The sequence below is a fragment of the Neolamprologus brichardi genome, chromosome 16, assembly GCF_056152115.1.
Source record: "Neolamprologus brichardi isolate AB-2024 chromosome 16, ASM5615211v1, whole genome shotgun sequence".
NCBI lineage: Eukaryota > Metazoa > Chordata > Actinopteri > Cichliformes > Cichlidae > Neolamprologus > Neolamprologus brichardi.
The window spans coordinates 34,598,676-34,619,700 of NC_142119.1; positions in this window are offsets into that span (position 1 = coordinate 34,598,676).

Sequence of the window (21,025 nt, forward strand, 5' to 3'; positions counted from 1 at the left end):
CGCTTTTCCAAAACCTGAGTTAAAGTTGGCTGTTCCACACTGCTGACATTTTGTTTAGCCTAGCTACAGCAGCCTCCAGTTTCTCTTTTTTATCTGGAGCTGCCAGTCTCACTCGCCTAACCCTGTGCCTGTTTAGCGCGGGATGTCCCCCTAGTGGCCAATCTAAAAAAACTACAACAGAAATGACAAGCCACCCTCTGATTAATGAAATAAGTTGGTATCGGTTCATGGTATCGGTTAACTTTTACGAGTATGAGTACACACACATTTTACAGTATCGGCCCCGATACCCGATACCAGTATCGGTATCGGTGCATCCCTAAAAAATAGTCTAACATGTACATGAAAAGGGCTGAAATTTAGCACAATTTTATTACAGTCAGAGTGGAAATTAAGGTGAAGGGAGAAAAAAAGTGTCCACAAGTGACAAAGTAAATGACATGGTCCATATAGCAAAAGGCAGAAGACGATGTCTGAAAATCCAAACAGAAATGTGAGAAACAGCAAACAATACAACATAACGTACACACAAACTAAGGCTTCAGATGGGGAAACACCACAGCTGAGGCAAAATAACAGGAGAAACTAATCAAGTACAAGACGGAGTAAACATTAATACCTGACACAGGGGATAATAGGAAATGTGTGCTAGAAAGAAGACAGGGAAACAGAAGACCAAACTACTGGTGAAACCCTCCCTCCCCCAAAAAGGACAACCTGCGCAAACACCCCAACCAGTCTTGTTTACTGTGGTGACTTCCACAATCCAGCAGAGACCAAAGACGGATCTCCACCTTAAGTAGTAACTGCAGATGAGCTGATTGAGAAATGTAGACTGTTGATATTGCACCTTAAAATCTGGAAGAAATATAAATAAACCTTTTACTGTTTGGGAACACAAAACTGTAGACATAATCACCTCAAACTCCAGATATTAGCCCAAACGAGTCCATTTGTTTAGAGCGTATCTGTAGGGATAGAAATTAATTTTTACTGTACTCTACTATTAGACTATAAGTAAATAGAAATCAAACAAATGGACTGAGATATTACAGAGATCCCCATGTATAGTTTTGTCATGTTTGAAAAAAGTGACTCAAAACAAGTTAAGAAGGCCAACAGCACTTTAATTGTTTTTATTGTGAAATAACATTTGTACTTCCTTCTGTGCTTGTTGCAAAGGCGCACTGGACTGTGTTGTATGCAGTATAAACCGTGACCTTTGCAAGGTAAAATATGCAAACTTTGACCTGTTCTTTTCAGAACTGTGCAAACAGGCTTATTCTGTGTCTTGTAAAAACTCCAAACATGTTCATTAGGGGTGCAACGATACACAAAATTCACGGTTCCGTTCGATACTTTGGTGTCACGGTTTGATATTTTTTCCGATCCAAAAAAATGTTCATGCCTTTTTAATTTGTCATTTATTAAAATTATAAATATATATTTTAACTCAAAAGTACAGTTTTTAAATTTAATGTTGCTGAAACAACAAAGTAATAAAAAAAATCTATGATCGAGAAATCACTCATCTTTGGAAAAGAGAGTTTATTACAGAGAAATGTCTCTTTCCAAAATAAAAGCTCTACTATACGCTTCTTCTGGGCTATATTCTCAGCAGCATATTAAACATATCAGGTCCCCATAAGGAGAATCATGTGCTAACGGCTGTCTAAATGACTCGGGTAAAGTTTGTAGCATGCGTGCTTGTTGTTTTTGTCTGCTTCCACTTGTCTTTGCACTAGGATGATGTCGGAGTAAATGTGCAGTCATATTCGTTGCGTTCCCACTAGTGCTGTCAGCGTAAATCTCGTTAAAATTACATTAACGCCATAACGCGGCAAATCTCCATCAACGAGTTACCGCGGATCGCCCCGTATGTGGGGCTGGACGGCGTCAACAAGCTAACTGCGCTAACGCACTAGTTCCCACCAATTGAGCATTGCGTGGCACATCCAACATGCTGTTTTACTTTAGTCCATGACGCGCTTATTTTCAGGGTCATACGTCAGATGAAGACCAAAATAGTTCCAAACGCCAGATCTGAATGAGGGTGGGTGAGGTTCAATTTGCCATGTTGCAACGAGCTTAGCTTCTGTCTCGCTAGCTTGCGCTGCGCTCAGTGGATCTGCGCTCGACAGTGCAGCCTAGGCGGAGTAGTCGAACGCAGATCCACTGAGCTCTCAACACAGACAGCATCGTCAGAAGAAAAGTTGATAAAATAAATCAAAAATTTTGTATTGTTAGATACATATGCGTACCGAACCGAAAGCACTGTATCGAACGGTTCAATATCGATAGAGTATCGTTGCACCTCTAATGTTCATATCATATAAAGCTCATGTTACACTTGAGTATCATTTCTTTTCACTTAAAAAAAAAAATTAAGGACGGTAAGAAAACCTCTCTGTTGTAAACCCTTGTCACACTGTATATGCAACAAATCTGACTAACTTGAGAAAATATGTTGATTTGTTTATATTGTAACTATTTGAACACTTCTTATCGACTTTAAAAGGCAACTTTTTACGAGTGAATTAATTATAAGTTTCAGTCCAACTCACTGTAAATGAAAGAAGATTTTCAGTGGTTTGACTGTATTTTAGTATCACAACCAAACTTAATTGTCCCACTGTTTGGAATATTTAATAAGATGAGCTCACAGGTTTGAATCTGAAAACTTATTCACAGCTCTGCAGCTCATTAAGTGTAGATACTGCATATCTGGCACAAAAGCTGCATACAAACTGTAGTGCCAAAATTGCTAATATAAATTGCTAAAGTGTTTGATACTAATGTGGATTAATGTGTCCTGTCTTATTCCAGCTTCCATAGACAAAAGTAATTAAGATGAATCATCAGGTTTTCGAGAGCCTTTGTTTGCATTATTGCTACATTTCAGGATAAGGACACTGCTTCTCTTTGATTTTCATGAGCGTATGAAGCAATTTGCTGTGTGAATGTTATTGTTTAAGGCTAACTAGCTAGTAAAACAATATGCGTGATGTGTCATAGCAGTAACTGCTGCTCTGAAGAGCTAAACTCCCCACCACTAATGAATTCATTAATCTCTATATTTATCCCTGACAAGCAATTATCTCTTCTCACAGAATGAGGGTCAGGAGGCAAGTTTGAGAGTGCTCATATATTTATGAAGGAAACATTAAACAGGAGCCAGCAGCGGCTGTGCTCACACACCTGGTGTTTCTTTTATTTTGTTGTCCAGAGCAAGACTTTAATAAGCCTCTTTTCACACTGCATATAAACCCCATCATTAGCTGTTGGGGTCATTACTCAAGAACAGTAATGCATTTCACATACTTGTAAAGTAATGCAGTATGATACTTAATTACTCGCTGGGGAAATTCATTAAACTGAAATGCATTGTTACACAATTACCAGTTAACAGTCTGGATCAATAGGCTACAGTCCAACACACCAACACAAATCCCTGCGCTAATGAGGACATGCATGTGAAAAACACAGCAAAGGTGAAAACCAGGCCAGAGAGATTCTGAGTGATTCTAACATCATGATGGAGGCTACGGTCCTGACAGCTGCTTTGGTTAGCTGCTGATGATCAGGCTGCTGCAGTCGTGCATCATTCAGATTTATCATCACTTTGGTTTCTTGGCTAGTTTGGCCATGTCTGTGCCGTTTCTGGAAAAAAGTGCTGTTAGCAGCAGAGGTGGCAAAACTACAGACTTTCTTTACTGAAGTAGAAGGTTAAAAAAGTACTTCAGTAAAGTAGTGATGCAACTTTTTTACTTGAGTTACCAAATTGCAATAACATGTCTTAATGCTGCTACAAATAACAGTCATTACGCTGCTCTTGAAATGATCTACGCACTGACTGAGGTATGTGTGTGTGAATGCATGTGAGTGTTTGTTCACACTGTTGGATTATTCTTATTATTATTTGAATTTTATATTTTATGAATGATGCACCGATTGGAGACCACTTTCACTTTTGTTGTACCTGTGACAATGACAATAAAGACTTTTTGTTCTATTCTAAAATGTACTCAAAGTAAGAAAGTAAAACGTAGCTGCTTGAAGGACAATTCTACTAACCATTTTTGTACAAAGGTAACTGAACGTTTTGCTTTATATTTTATTATTATGTAGGCAGTGTTGGGGAGTAACGGAATACATGTACCGCCGTTACGTATTTAAAATACAAAATATGAGTAACTGTATTCCGTTACAGTTACCGTTTAAAAAGGTGGTATTTAGAATACAGTTACTTTGTTGAAATAAATGGATTACACGGCGGTACTTCCCTGTTTCATATTGTGGTAGGTCAGGACTGTTTGGGTTTTGTTTGACAGCTACGTTCTGTTGTTCCAGGCGGCAGCGTTACGGTTGCCATGGTTACAGGGTGATGCTCTCTCTCTGCGTGTTTCCTGGGTGAGAGAGCGCCCTTTTTGTTGTTGTTGTGCTAAGCTAACAGGCAGAATGCTACAGGTATAGCTCTAAAGAATGTAGCATCATGGGCAGTGTAGTCCGTGCTGCAGGGAGAATGGACTGCCATACCCGTTATGTGTCTGTGAGCGAGGGAGGGAGAAAAAGGAAAAGTACGAGCTGTCATCGAGCAAAAACGGGAGCTGGAAGCATGTAAATATAATAATAACCACTGCAGCCAAGAAGAGAGCCTGACGAGCCCAGTTGTAAGTAAGCTATTAAGACTCGACTGTACACCGTGTTCGTGTTTTCCTCCGAAACAATAAGTTCTGTTGGAGCAGCCTTTCAACGCCTCTCTCTGTCTCTGCTAGCAAACTTGACCCAGACAACAAAGTAAAGCTAGTTTTCAGCTACGAGCCGACACAGAACCCACCGTATTAGCCAGAGGTCCCTTTACTACGGTTCGGAGCCGCGGACCTTCAGTAACAGTAATAAATCACAGCAATAGTACATTCATGTAGTTGTAAACAGCATGATAATATATTAAGTAATCCAAAGTATTCAGAATACGTTACTCTCATTGAGTAACGTAACGGAATACGTTACAGAATACATTTTGAGACATGTAATCTGTAATCTGTAATGGAATACATTTTAAAAGTAACCTTCCCAACACTGTATGTAGGACACCTGCAGTAAAAGAGAATTAAAACAATTACTATACTATTTTCTGTTGGCTACATCATAGAGGGTGACTTTGCCTCCACACTTGCGCACCGTCAGTCAACTGACCTGCTGCTCTTTGTTTCTGTAAACAACTGAATTCAACAATATGTCAGCAGATTCATCCCCTTCACTGACACTATACAGTTTATACTGTCTTTACACTTGACAGTATACAGCTGGAGTTCAGTGAATTAATCTAAGCATCATCAGCTGATTACAAATTCATTTCTGCCTTAGACTTAATGAAGCACAGCTGAAGGTAGCTACCGCTCCTCTACCTCCTCTTGAATCTCTCTTATCAAAAGAACTTCTGCCCTCTTGGACTTCTCCACCCACTCCTTCAGGAAATTTACATGTCAAACTCTACTGGAGGGGGAGTGACCTGGAGTTCCAAGCTCCAAGTTTCTGCTGAATCTGAAAAAGTCCTTGACATTTAGCTAGCAGCTTACTATCATTACTTGGAAGGATAACAAGTACTTTGGGCTAGCTCAGTCATCTTCTCTAGTCTCTCTCTCATCTGCATAACATAAAAGACGACATTAGTAGCCCCTGCCCCTCTCTGGTCACCCTCCCACATCTCTTTTAGCAAAGAGATAGAGCCTCTTACTTCATGACCATAATACAGTTAAAAGGTGAGAAGCCAGTAGAAGCTCGGGATGCTTCTCTATATGCAAAAAGGAGGTAAGGCAGCCACTGATCCCAGTCTGTACTGGTACCATTCACAAATTTGTGCAACATCTGCTTCAGGGTCTGATTGAAGCGCCCAGTCAGGCCTGTTTGAGGATGGTATGGAGACTTGACTTTAATAAAGTTGGCATAAAATTAGTTCCACGCTTGAGGAAAAACTGACCAGACAAAAAGCAACAGATTTGGTTTTTATAGACTTTGTGATATAATCTGTTGTTACCTGCTCTGCTTTCCTCAACAGGTCTGACAGTGTCCATTCTCAACGGTTTAAACGGTGGAGCTCTGGAGTTTGATGGAAGTCTTTTGGCACTGAGGGAAGCTTTTCCAAAACTGGGCCACATCAGCACGCAGGCCTGTCCAGTGGAAATGCTTCCTAATGCGAGCCATGGTTTTTATGCTTCCCCAAATGTCCTGCCTACGGCACAGAGTGCCCCGTTCAGTACCACATCCCTGACTCTGCTAGGAACCATCAGCTGTACATGTGATCCCTGGTCTTAATATCTAGTTCAATTTCTTGCTCCTGCGTTTTGGGTTTGTGTAAAAGAGGTCTCAATACTAGATCATCACGTTGCAGGTCAGTGATATTACCTGGGATTTTAAAGTCCAAATGCATTTCAGGCTCAAAGATGGGGGGTAGTTTGAATGAAAATGAAATTTCTCTCACCTTTCCTGGACGTGGGAATTGCGCAACTTCCCGGGTGCTATCTCTAATTCTGCCTCGTAAAAGGCAGAGAGGTAAGGGTCTGAGGGGGATCTGCTGGCTTCATAGCTTGAGCCCTAGTTACTTGGACTGTGTGCCTGCAGTCCAAAAGATCAAATAGCACAGGTAGATCTCAGTATAACAGGAAACGGCAGATTATCATTCGTGGCGCGATCGTGGCTCAAGAGTTGGGCGTTCACCTTGTAATTGGAAGGTTGCCGGTTCAAGCCCCGGCTCCGACAGTCTCGGTCGTTGTGTCCTTGGGCAAGACACTTCACCCATTGCCTACTGGTGGTGGTCAGAGGGCCCGGTGGCGCCAGTGTCCGGCAGCCTCGCCTCTGTCAGTGCGCCCCAGGGTGGCTGTGGCTACAATGTAGCTGCCATCACCAGTGTGTGAATGGGTGGATGACTGGTTGTGTAAAGCGCTTTGGGGTCCTTAGGGACTAGAAAAGCGCTATACAAATACAGGCCATTTGCCATTTACCATTATCAGCGACCCCAATATTCAGGGGATGAACCCGTCCTTGCACCTTGGTGTATAGGTCTGCTGTTGGATAAGGCTCCTCATCTCCATGAACACAGCAAACAGGGATCGTCTCACTCATGTTAATATTGTTTAAGGGAGCGAACTGTCTGTGTACAAGAATCTGAATCAATCAGTGCCCTTAATGTATTACCATTAATCTCAGCTGACATCATTTTTAATCCTCTGTCCAATTTGACCTCAGAGTTACCACAGTTTCGAAGCACAAAACACATCTGGGTTAACTTTGCTGAGTTTTCAGGACACGTGGGCTTGGTATGTTATCTTTGTGGAAGGGAAGGTCATATTAAGGTTTTGGCTGGGATGGGTGGCCATACGAAGCCCTACTCACACTAGCAGCTGGTCTTTGCGGAACTGATTTCCGGCTGTCCTTTGTTTTCCGAGTCATGAAGCTCCAAGCCTATCCCCTTTTTCTGCGCCACCACAAACACATCAGGCAGGTTTGCAGCCTCTGCAACAGAAGTTGGATTAATCTCTTTGATCCACACCTGCAACTCAGGACAGCACTGGTAAATATTTCCCAAGAATTATCATTGTCCTAGTTTCCTGAACTGTTCTATCTTTGGGTGGACCCATGTTACATAAAGCTCCTTCAGCCGTGCGTACAACTCTTTAGGGCTTTCAGCAGGGTTTACATCACAAGATCGAAATCACTGCCTATATGTCTGAGGATTGATAACATATTTATAAAGAATCGCTGCCTTAACCTTGTCATAATCCAAAGAATCATCAACATCCATCGTAAGCAACGATGAAAACGGTGAAAAACCCAATCATGCTTCTGCCATCGACAGGTAAATGTGATACGCTCAAAGGTAATTAAGAAATGTTTAATATCATCCTCATCTGTCAGTTTTTGTAATTTAGGCTCCAGGAAATGGGACTGACCTGATGAGCCAGTAACGGACATACTGGGACCAGCTTGAGGAGTGTCATCATCTAGACCAGCGGTCTCCAACCTTTTTTGCGCCACGGACCGGTTTATGCTCGACAATATTTTCATGGACCGGCCTTTAAGGTGTCGCGGATAAATACAACAAAATAAAACTAGTACCTGTACCGAAAAAAAAGAAGATTTATTCATAACACACGTGAAAAGACCCAGGAAAACCAAGTAAACGATAAAAACGATAACAAAATAACGCTGAAAACCGATAAAAACCCTGAAAACTATACATTTCACACCTGAGCCTCAACTCTCGCAGCCCGGTACCAAACGACTCACGGACCGGTACCAGTCCGAGGCCCGGGGGTTGGGGGCCGCTGATCTAGACTCTGGATCAGGTGGTTCAGCTGCCGGACATTCAGACACTGGAGAAGTGCGGACTTGTGTTTCTACCTGTAACAGCTGGAACTGGTGTTGAAATACTTTAAAATGTTGCTCCTGCCTTGCATCCTCCCGTTTAGCCTCTCTGACCTCCTGCTGGCCCATATGTGAACGAAGAAGAGAAATCAGGTCTGATATTGTTGGCTCCTTACCTTGGCCCTCAATGCCATCTACCCCTCCAGAAGCGCCATTCTCCTCGTTCCCCATCAGCTTGTCCTTCTGAGCCCATCTGCTGGCTTTGTACATCTCCTCGGACTACTTTCACAGTCCTTGCTCCTCTGCATGGTTTGTTAAGGAGTGAGGAAAAAATGACCCCAAAAAACCCTGCGTATTTTTAACTGGATGTATCCCACTTCTGACAGCAAATATCAGGGACCAAGCAGCCAAGATCATACAGGCACAGGTAGGGATGGGTATCGAAAACCGGTTCTTGTTGAGAACCGGTTCCCACTGTTTCAATTCCTTGGAATCGTTTGCCATTTTTGCAAACGATTCCCTTATCGATTCAAGTCGCCCCAAATGACGTCACCACGTTGCGGAGCGTCATTTACCTGACAGGAAACACGGCGGCTCAAACGCTAAAAAGTTTGGTTACACTTTATGAGAACGGATGACAACAGGACAACTTGCAATACTTGCAAAGTAGATATTTCATTTAAGGGAGGAAACACTACGAATATGCAAAAGCATTTGCTCACAAACACACGATGACCTTAAATGAATGTCGTGTTTTTAATTCCGCTCCGGACTCGTGAATCTCAACCCAGCAGCAGCGGTAACGTTTGCACGTCCTCTCCCGTTAATGCGGCAGGTAAATAATCAACTAACAGTGCATATTATGTTAGCGCGATCTGCCTTATTACAAAACCTGCCATTACTGTGCATTTAGGTGACCATGATGAGAGAGACAGACAGTCTGGCTCAGATGCTGGCAGTTCTCGCTGCAGTCTACCGTAGCGTCTCCTTTCAGGCCAGGATAGACGAATGTCACCGAGCAGTGACTCAGTTTGAGGTAAAAGGCTTGAACTCATTTGCCACAGCAGATGATTTTCAGTAAGTGAATGTGTTTAATTGTAGGCAGGGACATTACTGGATATTCTTGTGTAATTGCTACAGAAGAATATTTATTTTATTATTTTACATTTACAATGTTTTTCCTGGGGACCCTGTGACACCCCATTGAAGAGCCGTAGGCTGCAGATCTCTTAAGATCTCACTGTTGGGTTTGTAAGGCCATGTTACTCCTAAATTTCTATTTTGTTCAAAGAGAAGATATAAAACAAAGATCTAAGCTAATTGACCTTAATGTTCTCCTTTTTCAAAAAGAATCGATAAGAGAATCGAAAATGGAATCGGAATCGTGAAAATCTTATCAATACCCATCCCTAGGCACAGGTGTTTTATTATACCCCAGAAAAGCCAAAATTATTACAAAAATTCAAAATGACAGAAACAAATTATTTTTAAGTGGTCAACTTAACAAAACATCATAACTGACCTGCCAAACAAGACACAGCTCCTGTTATATAGTAGGTGAATAAACCACTGTATACTTCACAGGTGGAAACCACAGACAAGAATAAACCAATCTCCCTCCAGTGTGGTCACAACAGATGGTTCATTTTATTGGCCTCTGCATTTAAACCAGCTCCACCCTCAGTCTCCTCTTCTTATAGGTGGGGTTTTAAATTTCAGTTCATAAGACCAAGACAGTGTTTTTACAAGGAAAAGAGTTAGTGAGGAAGTCAAGCTTGAGAGTTAGAAAGTGAAAGTAAATTTCAGTTTCTTGGTTTGTGGTTGGATGACAGGGTCACGTGTGCTGTATTATTATATGTAGGTTATTATTAAACCTGAATGTTGATGAGACCCGTCTGTGCTCAGACAGAAACTGTGCTTCACTGTTTCCTGGACGGTGGCAGCTTGCAGTCTGTCTGAGTTTCTACAGATGCTGCTCCTTTTATTTAAGGAGGTGTTTTCTCAGCAGACTTTCATCCTTTCATCTCTAATCCTGGCATAGATTAGCGATATTATTGTATCATGGATGATCTGGGGAAGTTACGATAATATCTTGTGTCCTGTTAAAGAAGGAGAACTTTCCAGATCATCTTCTTAGATGAAGGGAAAGTGTGTTTTTGTCTTTGTTGTCTTGTAGAAATGTTTTATTTGTTTAAATGAAAAGGTTTTTTAAAAAAATCTAAATCTTTATCATTTTCTCCATTTTTCTCTTCCTCTCCATTTGTTAACTTTTAACCCATCTTCTCTTTCTTTTCCATCCTTCGGTCTCTTCCATTCTGATTGTAATAACTCAGAATCAAAAATGTAACAAAATGTGAGCATTAAGCGGACGAGTATAGCAACAGCTGCCATGGTCCACTTGGGAAAATAAATGTTGGGCATTTTGTTTGTCCTTCACACAACAATCCCGACTGCTACACTGGCAAACACAAAAAACAGAACAAATATAAGGTGTGATTCTGCAGGTGGGGGAACCTGAAAATCAGTTGTAGTGGCTCAGCATGGGGAAGTGAATCACAACTTACAATCATTTCTATTGTGAGTTGTCGATTTTCTTAATGTGCAGATTGTGATCGGCTGATCCGGGCTCCTGGTGGTCCGAGGTTTACTCTGTCAATTTATACAACTGAATAGAGTAGATGTAGTCCTTTAGTTAGTTAGTAGGTGTATTTTGGGTTTGCAGTGTGACGATGGCCTGTCTCACTGACATGTCTTTGGGACTGATGTTTAAAATTGCAACAAAAATTCAACATTTTGAAACAGCTTCAGATATTGTTTCTAATTCACTCACAAATGAGCCTCACATGCCCATGCAACTGTTTGTCAGTAAATAGTAAACTGTGAAAATGGAGGAGGATTTATTAAGGTGGAAATGTCCTAAACAATAAACACAAATATTTTGTAAACCCACTTGAAATAAAGCTGAAAATCTGCACTTCAATTACCTGTTGACTGATTTAAAATTGCATCTTTGTCAATCAAATTATGGACCTAACTATAGGCGCATGTCAACCCACTAAAACCCACCTTTCTGACACCCCATGTACACGACAGACTAAATTCAATGAAATAGTCCTTAGTGGAGAACCATGGTGTTATATTTCCAGCACATCTCTGAGGTCTAAACCCTCTTAAACGGTGTCACAACAGTAATCACTACCCCAGGAGACATCCATCACTGCTTTAAAGGTGACCACAAATTATCTGAGAACCACTGGATATTGATTACTCATGTACTGCAGGTGTCAGGTTTAATGTTGCAGTGATTTGATAGTGTCGCCTGTGACAGTCACTGCCCTAACTCTCCTCTGATAGATTTTAATGGTGAAATATTGATTTCTTTCTGGCCAAGGTCTGCCAGCAAAGGGCAGATCATTTGTTGGGGTAATGCAGGAGACTCTGTGTTCTGGTCCCACTCAATCATTTTGACAGGATAGGAGCACCAAAGAAAAAAAAGCATATCAAAGATGGAGAATGAAAAAAGATCGGACCTGCTAAAGGCTGCAGTGCATGTAACCGTAATGGAAGCAAAGTGAGACGCACAGAAAAGCGCACATATCTCTTCTACCGGCTCCAGTTAATATGAATACTAATGATGTGTTTATGGAGTGGGAATGCTCAGCAAATCACAGCTGACAGGATAACAGTCAGAGTGCCTTGAACACAGAATGAGGATCTTGAAGAGAGGGTCTATATTTTATTTAAGTGGCTCTCTACTGAGGCTAGGGAGAGAGACTCGGGTAATGTGTTGTGTTACAACTCAGTAGTTGTTCCCCCCAGCCGGAGCGATAACAGACTTGCTAATGGGAAGCCATCAATCACAATCAGGCTACTATTCCACCAGTGTCTCTGTTCTACTTGGCTATGTGAGATGGAGCTGGAATAGAAGTAATAATGGGGTTTTGTGGTATAACAGCAGCAGCAGCAGCAGCAGCAGCAGCAGCAGCAGCAGCAGCAGCACATCCCACAGTCATATTTCCAGCCAAAGCAATAGATACTCTGCTGTGTCAGCACGTCTTTAACAAGAGACCACAAAAGGCAATGAGGAGTCACTAAGAACTGATTTGAAGACAGTCTCAGGTGGGATGAGTGTGCTGGTTTTTATACTGTACTCCCTCCACTTGTGCTGCTCCTTCACACACACACACACATTAGTTGTAGTATACAAGGGGACATATCATCACCCCCACCCGAGGCTGGGTACCGAGCCCCTACTATGACAGAAGGTGCGTTAGGATCAGGGCAAAGCTGGAAACCTGGAGGTCCGTAGCTGGTTACCCAGAAGTACCCTCTGTAGGTCTACCAGAAGATGCGATTGTAGCATTACGGACAATCTGTACTACGACCAGAGATGGGCAGTAACGCGTTACTGTAATCCGATTACTTTTTTCAAGTAACGAGTAAAGTAAGGGATTACTATTGCAAAAACGGTAATTAGATTACCGTTACTTTCCCGTAGGAACGCTGCGTTACTGCGTTACTAAAACCGTGATTTTTTTGCGAGAATGACAGTGACGTAAGCGAGTGCGACGTTGGTGACAACAGCTGTGTGCAGATCAACAATGGATCATATATCGAGTGCAGAGAGAGTATGAGCGTGCAGCGTTTAAAGCGTGGAAGTACTGACCTTACTTTGAGTTTGATTCCATAAAAAGTGACAAAAACATTAGCGTCCGTTGTGCGTGGGAAGAAAACTTCTTTTTACAGCGAAAAAACCCTAAACTTCCGAGCAAGCTCCGAGTAGCTACGACGTAATGGGAAACTCACAGAGAAACTCGCGGATTCTTCCACTGACCGCTGCACACCTGCACCAGGGTAACCCTCCGCCTACCCCACTCCTGCTTTACAGGTGAAAATAGAGCAACAGGACCGCTAGTCTTTGACTTTATTTATTTTCTGCTGTGTTTTACTTGCATCTATTTGAAAGACTGAGTGTAAACACACAAAATATTTTATTTTATGTGCTGGAATGTGCAGAAAATAGGTTTAAATATTAAACAAATTTCTTCCAGTCAGAGAATGTTGCAGATAATTAAATGTTTGCTTGATGCATAAAGTTAAAAGATTAAAACTAATAAAACAAGTTTTAAAAAGAGACTTTTCCATTTGATTACATTTTGTATGATGATTATGTAGAAAAAGTAGAATTGGGCTGAAAGATCTATCACTTTATCACCTATTCAGGTTGTAGATCGTGTTTTTAAAAAGTAACTAAGTAACTAAGTAATTAATTACTTTTGAAAATAAGTAATCGGTAAAGTAACGGGATTACTTTTTGGGGGAAGTAATCAGTAATTCGTTACTGATTACTTTTTTCAAGTAACTTGACCAACACTGACTACGACCATCACCAAACTCAACCGGTTGATCTACACCACGGCAGAAGATGTGACAGAGATGCTTGGTTGCAAGATGAACAGCCACAAGGAGACTTGAGGCCAAGATCAAGGTAGCATGTAGCTAACTAACTACAGAGATGCAGAAAGATGTGATAAGGAAAGCAAGCTGTCCATACCGGAGGCCTTAGAAACACTCACGTCTTTGGCCAGTTGCTTAAAAAGGTAGAGAAGAGACAGAAATCAGGAGAACACTGGGAACAATATGAGGAAGAGCATACAGGAGAAGGATGCAAGACATGACAACAATGATCAGTAGATCCAAGCAACCTCCACGAACAGGATCCAGTTACCAATACAGTGTTAGACATCCAGAGAGGATCACAAGCATGAAGAGTTGGAGAGCACCAGGTCCTGACATGATTCACGACTCCTGGTTTAAGGAGCTGACTGTACTCTACGAGCGTCTGGCAGCACAAATGAACCTGAATCATGTATCTTGCTTCATATATTTGATGTCTTCAGTTTGTAGTAGTAAAAAAACATTAAATGAGAAGATGACTGGTAGTGTAGATTGGTGATATAGTTATGCACTTAAAAAACAAGCACATTAAATGGAGACCATTTTAAAAAGTACTTTTTTTCTACTGAGCACTTGGGGTGTTAAAAATAAATGTCGGAGTCATTTAAGACTTTCTGGTATACAGTTTATGCTAACAGTGTTTTTGAAACCACAGCAAACTAGAGATATACATGAAAATATTAACATATTCTGGTTTAAAGTGAACTGCTCCGTGCAGTCGGACATGGATGCATGAATGCATAGAGCAGTTCAGTTCATATGGATCCATATGCAGAAATAATGACCATAGATAACCAGCAGGGGGAACAATACTACACTTTTCTGGAATCAACCCGCCGAACACACCAACAACAAGCTTCCTGAGGCGGATGAGTGATTCTAATGATAACAGAGCACAACACCTTTTATTTTTTAGTTATTGGGGAATTTCTACAGTTGAAGTATCCAAAGGACGTGACAGGTCTGTGTCTAACACACACACACACACACACACACACACACACACACACACACACACACACACACACACACACACACACACACACACACACAGGAGACAGGGTGGGCAAATAATTTTCTAAAGGCTGCACATGAGAAACTGGGACGATGGGACAGACAGATGAAAATCACTTGAGATTTAACATTTTTTCCCCTAAAGAACTTTAACCTGTAGATTAATGTTACTTTTGGGATCTTCTATTGTACACTGATATGCAACCTGCTCAAAGTCACATTTGGAAATTGTATATGTACACTGACAAAAAAAGGGTTTAGTCATGTGGCCAGTCTCTAGCAATTAGGCTGAACAGCGATTTCCATCTTGGCCACTAAATTCAACATAGTAGGGCAACATGGTGACTTCCACAAACCAGCAGCTACTCCTAAGTATTTGTAATGGAGTAATTCTAAGCTCAGATGAATGCACGAGTTTTATGGAAGACATAATAACACACTAATCAATGAGTACGATATTATTTTGTATTTTTTGTGGTTGAGTAAACTCAGAAAACACCTGACTGTATCTTTAATAATAATAATAATAATAATAATAATAATGGATTGCATTTATATAGCGCTTTTCGAGACAGCTACAGTTGTAGCCCCAGCTGCCCTGGGGAAGACTGACAGAGGCGAGGCTGCCATATCGCACCATCGGCCCCTCTGACCATCACCAGTAGGCGGCAGGTGAAGAGTCTTGCCCAAGGACACAACAACCGAGACTGTCCGAGCCGGGGCTCGAACCGGCAACCTTCCGATTACAAGACGAACTGCCAACTCTTGAGCGACGATCGCCCCAGGCCTAAGACTGCAAAGATAGATAATATAGCATGTGTTTGCAGTCATTCTGAGAGACTATACAAAGTGAGATTTTTGTGTAGTTTTTACAAAACCAGTGTGTTAATTTCTAGTCATTTCCAGCGTACATAAATTTGATGTAACTGGGAACACTCAACCAAGCATCATCACTGATCACCAGTAATTCAGTCTATCACTACTTTTCGAGTTGTTCCAAACACCCACATATTTGACACAAACAGGAAAACATATGATCCAAGGAAAACATATGATCCATAGGTGGATCGCTTTTTAATATATTTATGTGCTCAAAACACCAGAGTCACCTTTGCTGCATATTGTGCATAAATTGCTCCCCAAAAGGAACAAAACTGAAGTCTTTTGGTAATGATTGCATAAACTTTACAGCACTTAATGGCACTCTCTTTGTGTTTACTGCAGCCTAACTGAGTAGTTTGACATTTTGGGAAAATTATTGCAATATGTCAGTCAGTCTTTTTACTGAAATATGGACAAAGATCATGACTACATGTGCTGCTAAAATTATTATATCGGTAACCTGTACACAGACTTATATCGACTAATCTACATACCCAGAACAATTAGCATGTAGAGCATATGTGGCAATAGCTAAGGCTACCACTCATTTTAATACACTGGTAATTCTTTTCTTTAAGGAAGCTTATTTCAAAATCATCTTTAAATATCATATCCTGGTAAACTGTAAATCACTGACTTTTCAATATTGGATAGATTGGATGCACCACTGTGAGAGTAATGCAACTTATAGCTTTAATTTCCCAGTCAACTATGATTGCAGCATAATATCAGGATATGAATCAGCCTGTTATATATAAAAAGTAAAACACCCAGCTCGCCCCCGCGGGCGGTTTATCCTTCAAGCTCGGGTCCTCTACCAGAGGCCTGGGAGCTTGAGGGTCCTGCGCAGTATCTTTGCTGTTCCCAGGACTAATATATATATATATATATATATATATATATATATATATATATATATATATATATATATATATATATATATATATATCCCTAATAGAGATATCTATTATACCTTATATATATATATATATATTAGGGGTGCAGCAATACTCTAATTTTACTATACTATAATTTTTAATTTATTTTATCAACTTTTCTTCTGACGATGCTGTCTGTGTTGAGCGCTCAGTGGATCTGCGCTCGACAGTGCAGCCTAGGCGGAGTAGTCGAACACAGATTCACTGAGCGCAGGGCAAGCTAGCAAGACAGAAGCTAAGCTCGTTGCAACATGGCAAATTGAACCTCCCCCACCCTCATTCAGATCTGGCGTTTGGAACTATTTTGGTCTTCATGTGACGTATGACCCTGAAGGTAAGCGTGTCATGGACCAAAGTAAAACAGTATGTTGGATGTGCCACGCAATGCTCAATTACATTGTTGGGAACTAGTGCGTTAGCGCAGTTAGCTCGTTAACGTGTTGGCCGTCCAGCCAACACGTTAACCGCGGTAGCTTGTTAACGGAGATTTGCCGTGTTGTGGCGTTAACGTCATTTCAGATTAACGCTGACAGCACTAGTGGGAACACAACGAATATGACTGCACATTTACTCCGACATCATCCTCGTGCAAAGACAAGTGGAAGCAGAAAAAAAAACAAAAAAAAACACGCATGCTACAAACTTTACCCGAGTCATTTAGACAGCCGTTAGCACATGATTCTCCTTATGGGGACCTGATATGTTTAACATGCTGCTGAGAATATAGCCCAGAAGAAGCGTATAGTATAGCTTTTATTTTGGAAAGAGACATTTCTCTGTAATAAACTCTCTTTTCCAAAGATGAGTGATTTCTCGATCAGATAGATTTATTATTTTATTACTTTGTTGTTTCAGCAACATTAAATTTAAAAACTGTACTTTTGAGTTAAAATATATATTTATAATTTTAATAAATGACAAATTAAAAAAGCATGAACATTTTTTTGTATCGAAAAAAATATCGAACCGTGACACCAAAGTATCAAACCGAACCGAACCGTGAATTTTGTGTAGATCCTTGTGGTCTGGATCAGTGAACAGTAGCTTCCTTGTGGTACTGAGGCGGGTTGTTGGCCGGTAGTTGGGTGGGGCCGGTCCCTTCTTGGGATACATACAGGATCACGACTGCCCAGCCTTCGTTAGTCATACTGGTTGTGTCTCATCCATTAACCTTTCTGCTGCCACATGCTCATGAAGTGCAGTTTATTTAGTCTGTAGGTATGAATCATGTGAGGCCCTGGTGCTCTCCAACTCTTCGTGTTTGTGGTCCTTTCTTGGATGCCTACCACTGTGATGGTTACTGGAGCTGCTATGGTCTGTTGTTACGTGTTCCATCATTCTCCTATTCCTTGGAGGGGCTGTTCTCATATTGCTCCCTTTCCACTGAGAGTACACCTTAGATGGTTCAGTGGAGCTGATTTATTCTCCTGGCTTTTCTCCCTCTGGTGTACCTCTTCGAGCAGTTAGCCATGGCTGTAAGTCTTTGCTCGGCAGTTTCTAAGGCCTCAAGCATCAGCAGCTTCCTGTACTTCTTAGGCATCCCTTTCTTCATCACATCTTTCTGCATCTCCAACAGCTGGCTAACTTTCCTCTGTGCTGCCTTGATCTTGGTGTGTAATGTCCTTCTCTGGGAGCATACTGCTCCTTTGGCTATTCATCTTGTAGCCAAGCATCTCAGCGATCACTGCTGCGATGGTGTAGATCAGCTGGTTGGTTTCGGTGATAATAAGTAATGCTGCATTCACATCTTCTAGTAGATCTTCAGGGGGTACTTCACCAGGTAGTTGGTCACCTCAGTCATGATCCTCTCTTTCAGGTCAGCTGCTCTTGCACTCAATGTGTTCAACACACCAGTTGTTGTTGGGGCCTGATACCCAATTCTGAATGGTGGAAATGATAATATCTCCCCCTCACCTGATGTACTAGCTCCCCCTTGCTGTAGCATTTTTGTTGTACCTCATCAATCTCTAGTTGCTTCTTCTAACGAGCTGATAGTTGTTCTGAAGAACTCTGTGTTCTCATCATCTCTTGTCCACTTCCACTTCTCCTCAGTGTGTCCGTAGCTTCAGTTATAGACGCTGTGTATTATTTTGTTGTCTTCAGCTGACTGCTTGGGCCACGTATGTCAAACGAGAGGACTGCCTGCCTGCGCCATAATGTTCCTATGGAAACCTGTGAGCCTTAAATGTAATGTTGCTAGAGAGAGGCCCCGGCCTACACACATGGTTACCCAAATATAACTAGGGCCCCCGAAAGGGTCCCTTCCAACTACTTGGAATTAATAGCCCCTTACTGATGGTGCAAAGGTACTGTGTCATTTATACTACTTCAGTGGTGTGTGTGTGTTTATTTAGACACGTTTTATATTAGGTTAACATTAAAGCTAATGGTATATGGTGCTGTTAAAAATGCACATCAGCATTTGAGGGTTAACACATCCATATAGACAGACAGTAGAGTCAAACACATCAAAGGGAGGATGTTGTGTAAGGGGGAACAATGGTGTGGTCACACATGAAGGACTGTGTTTTGTGGCAGACGTTCAAGTTGGTGAATCTCCAAAGCAGTCTGCTGGATTCCCACTGGCTAGTGGGAATCCAGCAGACTGAGGCGCGCTGCAAAGACAGGGCAAGACCAATATCATCGAGCTGGGAAATAACTCCTAGAAAGCTGTAGAAGTCGGAATCTAACAATTCTAATTCTATTATTGATATCACCAGTTTGATTCCTTCAGGATCTGGCTGCTGGGATCAGCAAACACTCAGCTTTGAAACCATTCTGAATTTTTGTTTTCCTTACTTTTAGCATGCGGGATGAGCAAATTCTTGCAAAGAGCCAACGTGTGTTAGCAGCATAAAGCAGTTGTTTCTGACCTGGATGCAGATTGCACTTTACCATAACGATCTCATCCTTTTGTGCAATAAAAATAAAATGCAAACTGTGCCACTAATTTCCTTCTCCAGCTTGAAATCCAAGGAAATGAGCTACTGTAAACTGGTTCTCCACAAGAGCCAGTTCCCTATTTCCATCCCTATGTTTGGTATAAACTGCAGGGTGAAAATAGGTACGTTTTTGATGTAGAAAAACTGCATTATATGTATTCGTTCTAGAAATGCCAAGAACGTCCCCTGCCAGCTGGATAGATGGAAAGACTGATTTAAATCTTTCTAAATGTCTGAGGGGAGCAGTGAAGGTCTGCCACGACACTCGCCACTGCTGTCAAGAAAACCCTACTGGATACTGGCCACATGAACACAAAGGCTGACTGTGCTTCTCACACAGAAACTCAGTTTGTATCTAATCACATATGGCACTGTCATCATACAGTGATTTCCTGCCTTGACACAGACTCCACAGCCATTCAGTCATGGAGGTCAAACTGAATTTTCTCAGTGAGGGTCTGAAGACTCAAAGGCTCTGTCACGGTCCCCTCTGTGATTTTGATTTGTGCACCCAGCACTGCCTGGAAGCTAAATTTGAAATCAAATGATATTTGTCACTGTTTGAGAGCTTTGTGAAGTTTTTGTTCAACTATGAATCACGATGGCCCTTACAAACAGTGAGGTTTGGTTTATCTGACATAAGAAGTTTTAGGTACAAGAATCTGTACAATTAAAACCGTCCAAAGTAGAATTGTAAGAACATTATAGGAACATCTGCTGGGAAAAGGCGGCGATATGAACATTTCTGTGAGAGAACTACTAAGCATTTTTCAAAGCCTTGGCTGTAAGATCGCTATGTTATATTTTATGTTTTCCATTTGGAACAAACCCATATTTGAAAAATTAGTGTGGAGGACCCCTAAAACCATCCCACCTGTACAGAAAATTTTATTTGTTTACTTATTTATTTTTCCACAGAAAAGCATATGGTGCGATGATGAATTGCCATTACTTCAGTAGTGAATTATGTGTGTGCTCAGGTTCTGATTATGTCTCTCCACCAGCTGTGTGTATGACCTGCAGGAGGAACTCGATTTTCTTTAAGCAGTCGCTGCTGTTTACCCAGTGGCCTCCTGCCAAACAGTCTCGTACTGTTAGCTTGTATGCTGACAGACTTTTATTACATGCTGAATCATCAATAACATTAGACATGCTTGCTGACCAAACTGATGACATGCTAGGGTCATAATCCTTGGTTTGAATTGCTATGTGCTCTGTGACTAAATGCTTTTGGTCAAACACAAATCATCTCTGTGTAATCCACTTAGCTCTGTGTGTGTGTGTGTGTGTGTGTGTCTGTGTGTGTGTGTGTGTGTGTGTGTGTGTCTGTGTGTGTGTGAGAGAGAAAGAGAGGGAGACAGACATTCAGACAGCAAAAAAGAGGTAATGGTGGTGTATGTGTGTGGTCTAAAATAGCACAGAAAATTG